This window comes from Bos javanicus, chromosome 15 (genome assembly GCF_032452875.1).
Source record: "Bos javanicus breed banteng chromosome 15, ARS-OSU_banteng_1.0, whole genome shotgun sequence".
In the NCBI taxonomy this organism is placed as follows: domain Eukaryota; kingdom Metazoa; phylum Chordata; class Mammalia; order Artiodactyla; family Bovidae; genus Bos; species Bos javanicus.
Genome location: NC_083882.1, coordinates 55353966 through 55362877, shown reverse-complemented (window position 1 = coordinate 55362877; position 8912 = coordinate 55353966). Strand labels below are relative to the sequence as shown.

Below are 8912 nucleotides of genomic sequence, written 5' to 3'. Positions count from 1 at the left end.
TCTATTTCTGTTTGGGGGATAATGAACTTCTGGAACTAGGAACTGGTATTGGTGGTGCAACATTATGAATGCATTTAATGTCATTGAACTGTGCACCTTAAAAGTGTTAACAATAGTAAATTTGTTATTGTATTTTTACCACAATTAAAACTTTTTAAAGGAACTCTGTACCTCCCAAAGTCCCCCTATCCCCTCAACCCCTAAGCAGCCACTTCTCTACTTTTCACATGTATATATTTGCCTATTCTGCACATTTCGTATGAATGGAATCTTACATTACATGACGTTTTGTGTTTGGCTTCTTTCACTTAACTTGTTTATAGGGATCATCCTTGCTATAAACTGAATCTTTATATACTCTCAAAATTCATATGCTGAAAGCCTATTGCCCAAGATGATAGTGTTAGAGGGTGCACCCTTTGGGAAATGCCTAGGTCAAGAGGGTAGCTTGACACTAATGATTGGAATTAGCGTCTTTATAAAAGAGACCCCAGAGAACTAGTTCATCCTTGATGTGAGGACGCAGCAAGAAGTCAGCAGTCTGGAACCTGGAAGATGGCCCTCACTAGAACCTGACCATGCTGGGACCTTGATCTTGGATTTTCAGCCTCCAGAGCCATGAGAAATAAGTTTCTGTTGTGTAGAAGCTACTCAGTCTGTGATTTTTTTTCTTTTTAATATCATCCCGAATAGACTAAAACAATCCTTGTTGGACCATGTATCAGTATGATTTTATGATCAAATAACATTTCATTGTATGGGTACTATATTTCGTTTATCCATTCATCAATTGATGGGCATATAGGTTATTTCCACCTCTTGGCTATCATGAATAATGCTATTATCAAGGCGAGCAGACTCGCACTGGCAACGAGGCACCACTACCACTGCCACAGACCAGCCTGCCTCGGCTTCGGTGCTCCGGTCGTGGGGACCTGGGTTCCTCAGCACACCCAGCTCCGGCAGCTCTGGAGCCTGTGTGCAGTCCTTTGGAAGCCCCAGTGCCAGCCTGGGCCCTTGCTGGGGAAGGATGACTGAGCTGCAGTTGGTACTGCTATAGTGAAGACATCTGGCAGAACTCAACAAAAATCCAGTGGAAGGCTTTTCAGAAGGTTTAATAGAGACAATGATCTTTACCAATGGGAAGTTCTTATTATTGCTCTTCCAGATACACTTTACGAAGGTGGTGTTTTTAGAGCTCGTCTCACTTTCCCAAAAGATTATCCCCTTTGGCCTCCTAAAATGAAATTCATTACCGAAATCCAGCATCCAAATGTTGATAAACATGGTGATGTATGCTTTTCTATTCTTCACAAATCTGGGGAAGATAAATATGGTTATGAAAAGCCAGAGGAATGCTAGTTGCCTATTCACACAGTGGAAATCATCATGATTAGTGTCATGTCTATGCTGGCAGACCCCAATGGAGACTCCCCTGCTAATGTTGATGCTGCAAAAGAATGGAGGGAAGACAGAAACGGAGAAGTCAAGAGGACAGTTGCCCTCTGTGTAAGAAGAAGCCAAGAGCCTGCTTTTTAGTGACATTTATTCAACAGCTATAACTTCACTTATTTCAGGGTCTCCAGTTGAGAAACATGGCACTTTTTCCTGCACTCTACCCACCTATTGCTGGACTTCTGTTGTAACACGCTGGCAAGCACTGGCTGGAACTGGACTGTAATAAAACATGCCAGTATCAATGCTGGCAAGAGCCTAACAAATGCCAGCTTACAGATGATTGTGCATCTTGAAATCTAATGAACTGTTTAACCCTTCAGGAAGAATTGTAAAGACCTATACGTAGCACAACATGATCCGGATAGTATATATACTGTTCATGTACATCCACAAATACACCTTGTACCAAATCACACTTTCTTGCAGTAGAATAAGAATCATGTAAATTCTAAAACATTTTAGCAGGTTTTCTTTCCTTATTGTTGTTTCTTTTCAGGTTTAAAAGCATGTCAGATAAAAAGCAATTAGGATTAACAGCTTCCATTTAATTTCCTTTAAACAACTGAGGCTTCATTAAACTCTTTCCACTTACTAAACTTTTATATCTTCTTTGTTTTCACACACTCTCCTTTACTTTTATCTCTTCTGTCTGCCAGGAAGTTTTCAAATCATGTAGTTCAAATACCCAAGTACTCAATAAGCAACTACTTGATTTTTAATGATGACTTCAGAGGAGTGGTCATCACTAGAGGCTTTGTAACTTTGTATTGTACCTGTACCCATCTCTCAGATTGGATACAGCAATAACATTTTTGTTGTTGTTAAGAGCTCTTGAATTCAGTCATTATCCCTGGGAACTAAAAAGACTTAGTTCTGAATTCAATTCAGATTTAAAATGATTGACATTTACTCCCAGCAACACAAAACTCTGATTTGGTTTTATTTTTTGCCCTCAGTTACCTAATGTGGAGGATGGATGAATAAAGCAGGCATAGCAACAGGCTTTCTACTTAACTTCTGGGTTTGCTATTAAAAATGCTATTTATCCTCATCCCTTCTCCTTAGCCCTTCACATTTCTTTGCCTCTATTCTTCTGATACTGCAGAGTTTTCTCACCTATTGTACAAAGAAATTGCAACGTATATTTTCATACAATTTGATTTTGGAATTCTGTCACCTTATTGGTGAGTTCTTCCAAAATATAATTTTTTTCCAATAAAAATAATGCTATTATCAACATTCACATATAATTTTGTACATAAACATTTGTTTTCATTTCTCTTGGTCTATATCTAGGAGTGGAGTGGAATTGCTAAGTGAAATGGTACCTCTATGTTTAACTTTTTGAAGTACTGCCAGACTGCCTTTCAAAGTGCCTGCATGGTTTTACATTCCTGCCAGCAGTCTTTGAAAGTTCTTTTCTTTACATCCTTGTCAACACTTGTTACATTCTGACTTTTTTATTTTCATTTCAGTTCAGTTCAGTCGCTCAGTCATGTCCGACTCTGCGACCCCATGAATTGCAGCACGCCAGGCCTCCCTGTCCATCACCAACTCCCAGAGTTCACTCAGACTCACGTCCATCGAGTCAGTGATGCCATCCAGCCATCTCATCCTCTGTCGTCCCCTTCTCCTCTTGCCCCCAATCCCTCCCAGCATCAGAGTCTTTTCCAATGAGTCAACTCTTCGCATGAGCTGGCCAAAGTACTGGAGTTTCAGCTTTAGCATCATTCCTTCTAAAGAACACCCAGGACCGATCTCCTTTAGGATGGACTGGTTGGATCTCCTTGCAGTCCAAGGGACTCTCAAGAGTCTTCTCCAACACCACAGTTCAAAAGCATCAATTCTTCGGCTCTCAGCTTTCTTCACAGTCCAACTCTCACATCCATACATGACCACAGGAAAAACGATAGCCTTGACTAGACGGACGTTTGTTGGCAAAGTAATGTCTCTGCTTTTCAATATGCTATCTAGGTTGGTCATAACTTTCCTTCCAAGGAGTAAGCGTCTTTTAATTTCATGGCTGAAATCACTATCTGCAGTGATTTTGGAGCCACAAAAAACAAAGTCTGACACTGTTTCCACTGTTTTCCCATCTATTTGCCATGAAGTGATGGGACCGGATGCCATGATCTTCGTTTTCTGAATGTTGAGCTTTAAGCCAACTTTTTCACTCTCCGCTTTCACTTTCATCATGAGGCTTTTGAGTTCCTCTTCACTGTCTGCCATGGGTGCCTGTTCTAGTGGGTGTGAAGTATTATGTCACTGTGGTTTTGATTTGTATTTCCCTGATGACTAATAATGTTGGGCATATTTTAATATGCTTCTTGGCCATTTTTGTGTCTTATTTGGAGAAATGTCTCTTTTGGTCCTTGGCCTACTTTTAATTGTATTGTCTTTTTGCTACTGAATTGTAAGATTCTTTATATATATTATATTAATATATAGACATGAGCCTGTTATCAGATATATGCTCTGTAAATATTTTCTCCTATTCTGTGGGTTGTCTTTTCAATTTCTTGATAGTGTCTTTTCAAGCACAAATTTTAAAATTTTGATGAAGTCTTTCCCAGGGCTTTTGCCCAACTCTCTTGGTTTTCCATAGTCCCTGTATTTCTATGTCACAGGGGACATCTCTCTCCATACTCGTCTCTTCCCTGGGTGGTAGACTGTTACTGGCTTATTATACTGTGATAGGGTCATGGCAGGCACAGTGGATCCTCAGTTTGTGGGTTTAGCTGAGTCTTGGGCTGGCCCTTATACACCTTGGTCATGGACATAGGGGTTTCTCAGTTTCCTCAACCTCTTTCCTGTGGCAACTATTTTCTACCTTCTATCTGTGGTTGGGGCTTCCTAGGTGACTCAGTGGTAAAGAATCCGCCTGCCAATGCAGGAAATGCCAAAGTGCAGCTTCAATCCCTGGGTTGGGAAGATCCCCTGGAGGAGGGCATGGCAACCCCCTCCAGTATTCTTGCTTGAAAAGTCCCAGGACAGAGGAGTCTGGTGGGCTAAGGTGCATGGGGTATCAACGAGTCGGACCCAACAGTGACTGAGCACTCACACACATCTGTGATTAGTCTGGAGTGGGAAAGAGTTTCCTGCCCCTCTCCCAGTAGTACCCACCTCTGCCTGGTGGGTACTGCTTGGGCAGGAGACAGTTTCCTGAGCCCTGCCACCCCAAGGGGAGAGAAGGGTTTTCTATCCTTTCTGTGACAACAGTGGGTCTTGGACTGTGTCCTAGGGGCAGTGAGAAAGTTTCCTACTTCTCTCCCAAGAAGTAGATGATTTTGCTTTTACTCTTCCCTCAGAGGCAAGGTAATTTTGCCTAGGTCCTTGGAACAAAGTTTGTTTCTGTCTATCACCAAAAGCTTAAGATTTTGCTTTGGTAGAAAGGGTCAGAACAAGAGATTGGGCTTTAAAAAAAAATTTATTTTTTTTTTGAGTGCACTGGGTCTTCATTGCTGCTCGCAGGCTTTCTTTAGTTGCAACAAGGTGGGGCTACTCTCTAGTTATGGTCCACAGGCTTCTCATTGAGATGGTTTCTTTTGTGGAACAGGGTGTCCAGAGTGGTTGGGCTCACTAGCTGTGGCGCACGGGCTTAGTTGCCCTCAGACATGTGGGATCTTCCTGGAACAGGTGTCAAACCTGTGTCCTCTGCATTGGCAGGCAAATTCTTAACCACTAGAGCACCAGGGAAGTCCAAGATTGTGGCTTTTTGACTGTGAAAAATGGTGGAGGGTAGGTCTCTGTGGTGCCCCACGTGATCTTCCTGGGAGGGAGTAATGGTGGAGGTCTGTGGCAAAGAGCTTGAGGTCAGTCTGACTCCCCTGTAGCTGAGGTTCTCAATTCCTTCCACCTGACATGTTGAGCCCACTAGACCTTTAAGACTTCACTGAGTACTATCTGATTTCCTCTCTTCCACTAGTACACTGGCACCCTTCTTCTAGGCACTGATGAGGTGATCTCATTCCGTATCCTCTCTGGGAGAGTTTGCCCATGAAGTCCCAGCAGATGACCTCAAGTGTCACGTCTAGAGCAGAAGTGAGTGGTGTTCCACGGTGGCTTACTCCTGACTGTAGGGCTACGTGTCAGGGCCTGAGTCAGGTACTCCTCTTCTATGACGTTGAACCAACTCCTTCAGTCTCCCTGATGTGCAGGGTGGCCCATAGAAGGGTGAGGATGGGGGCTCCAGATCAGATTGCCCCATGTGACAGCATGACCCTCGGCAAGTTACTCAACGTCTATATGCCTCAGTTACCTCGTCTGTCCAATATGGATAAAACCTACCTCACAGGAATGATGTGAAGACTAATGAACCCATATAAAACTTTCATCATGATGCCTGGAACGGGATATTAGCTATTATCATCACCTGTAGAGCAAAGTAGTAATAGCAGTACCGTGGAGACATTGTACCAAGAGTAGCATTTCTATTACTCTTGAGAGTCTCTAAGTTTCCTTCCAATACTATTTGGACAATATGGATCTATTCGGGACAATATGAAATATTTATGCATTTATTTTAGTAAGATAATCTAGTAGGCCAGCTAATAAAATACTTACCCGAGAAGGGCAGGGCAGGCCTGTTTGCTATGTGACCTTTGCTCAGTCTGTGGCCAACTCTGGACTATTCATGTCCTCTGCAGAGGGCAGGTTGAATCAACAGGCCGGGGCTGTTCACATCTGTGTCAGGAAGCCGGGTGGGAGGGGATCAAGAGGCAGCTGTGGAGCTGTCAGCCCACAGGGATAGTCATGCCCCTTCCTCTAAATTACAAATCACAGAAGGCTGTGATCAGAGCTCTCATGTCCCCAGAGCACTTTTATTGGCAAAGTTCACTCATATTCATGATCTCCTTTAGTTATGACAAGGGCCACTTGGGGTGTGTGTGTGTTGGGGATTGATGGTCCCAAACTGACAGCAGCATGAGATCCGGAGGGCAGGGGACAGGTTAGGGTTAGGGGTTTAGGCTCGCCCAGTGTGACTTGGTAGCTCCGGCCTAGATCCCAGGATTCAGGTTCCCGGTTCTGTGCTTTTCCTCAGCCGAGGCAGTGGGGTGCTGGTTCCCCTAGGCTTCCTCAGGGAGGAAGTGTGGGTGGAATTTGCGAAAGCTGAGGCCTGGGGAGGGGAAGCCTGCATGGCTAGTGGTTGGAGCCCTCTTTTCCTGGACCAGATGTGAGCACCTCTGGGGCGAGGAGAACGTGTCCTCCATCACTGCCTCCTGCCCTCTTTGGTCACAGGGTCAGGAGAATTTTATTGAATGAAGAGACAAAAAAAAAAAATTCTCTTTGATTTTGTTCAGACTTGTTGCATCCTACACCATCGGAGTCAGCGAAGACCCTAGACTTGCTCTTGTGTCAGCCCTAGCGCAGTGCCAGGCACATAGGAAAGCACTGATATGTATTGATTAAAGAGATGACACCACCAAACCCAATCCTTGCACAAATTTAGAAAAGAGGGACATGGGGGTAGGGTAATGAGGAATTTTTATTTGATGGGTATAGAGCGTCTATTTTGCAAGATGAAAAGTGTTCTATAGTTGGATGGTGGTGATGGTTGAAACAGTGTGAATGTACTTAATGCCACTGAATTGTACACTTTAAAATAGTTTAGATGATAAAAATTTTATGTTGCTTATCAGATCAAATCAGATCAGTCGCTCAGTCATGTCCGACTCTTTGCGACCCCATGAATCATAGCATGCCAGGCCTCCTTGTCCATCACCAACTCCCGGAGTTCACTCAGACTCACATCCATCGAGTCAGTGATGCCATCCAGCCATCTCATCCTCTGTCGTCCCCTTCTCCTGCCCCCAATCCCTCCCAGCATCAGAGTCTTTTCCAATGAGTCAACTCTTCGCATGAGCTGGCCAAAGTACTGGAGTTTCAGCTTTAGTATCATTCCTTCCAAAGAAATCCCAGGGCTGATCTCCTTCAGGATGGACTGGTTGGATCTCCTTGCAATCCAAGGGACTCTCAAGAGTCTTCTCCAACACCACAGTTCAAAAGCATCAATTCTTCGGCGCTCAGCCTTCTTCACAGTCCAACTCTCACATCCATACATGACCACAGGAAAAACCATAGCCTTGACTAGATGAACCTTTGTTGGCAAAGTAATGTCTCTGCTTTTCAATATGCTATCTAGGTTGGTCATAACTTTCCTTCCAAGGAGTAAGCATCTTTTAATTTCATGGCTGCAGTCACCATCTGTAGTGATTTTGGAGCCCAGAAAAATAAAGTCTGACACTGTTTCCACTGTTTCCCCATCTATTTGCCATGAAGTGGTGGGACCAGATGCCATGATCTTCGTTATGTTGCTTATATCTTACCATAATTTAAAATACTGAAAAGAAACCTGACAAAATAAATACATTCTATCACTTGAAGAAACAGAACAAGCTAAACCTGCATTATTTCTATTCATTTCACAAATGGAAAGGAAAGGCAATCTGGCTGTGCCCTACTGCAGACCCTGCCAGATGCTCACACACACACCAGCCCCATCCAATTAGCCCACCCATCTTGAGGCTCCACTGGGCCCCAGCCCTGGCCTGGGGCTCCTGGGGAATCCGTTTCTTCTTTCTGAAGCCAGGGAGGCAATAGAGGGGAAGCAGGTGGGACAGAAAGGAGGGGGAACCCTTTTAACTCTCCCTCCACCAGACAGTGTGTCCTTTGTGAAAAGTCATCTGGTTTTACAAAGCAAGGTAGTATGTTAAGTCAGCAAGAACACATGGCCAAGCCAGTTACACAGCCCTGTTATGGTCCATAACGTGAACAAAAATAGCCATCAGTCTCCAAAGCAGACTCCAAAGTAGGACTGCCTAGGTTCTGTGGTTACCCCATCATTCTCACGAGCCTGAGGTTGGTCCTCGGGCATCTCCAGTGACACAGGGGAAATGAAGCTGCTGACAGGTGAGCAGCCAATTCTTTCACTGAGAGAGTGTCGCGCACATGGGTGGGTCTGCAGCTTGCATCCTGTGCTCTGAATGGCATATTCCCTGTGTTCCATTGCTGATTTCACAGACAGTGATATTGAGCATCAGTTGACTCCCTGAAGTTACTCAACCAGACGATGACAGAGGTGCCATTGGGATGAAGAATCCCGTATTCCAGAATGGAGCCCTTTCTACCATAAGAGGCCCCCTCTGAGGAACGGAAGGTCTAGTATTGTCCCCTGGACCCCCATGTGCTCCCAGTTGCACCACCTTGAAGTCAGCATGTGGAGGGTGTTGGCAGAGAAACTCTTGCCTCACTGACCCCACTTGGAAGGATGTCTCTTTCCCTGCTTTCTGACCGTGACTGCTTCATCCTCTAACGGGAGCTGATGGCTTAAGGGGACACCCTCAGAAACAGGGACTCAGCAGGCTGAGAAATCTTCCTAACCAGGACTGTGGGGTGCTTCAGAGAGGGCCTTGGGCTTACAGTAAAGATGGGGAGATTTGGGGGGCTACAGCGAG

At 44.5% G+C, this 8912-nt stretch overlaps 1 pseudogene; it reads left to right on the top strand.

Annotated features, from left to right (window-relative positions):
* Positions 1–1030: 1030 nt before the first annotated feature.
* Positions 1031–1918, top strand: LOC133261392 (ubiquitin-conjugating enzyme E2 G1-like; annotated as a pseudogene).
* The last annotated feature ends 6994 nt before the right edge of the window (positions 1919–8912 follow it).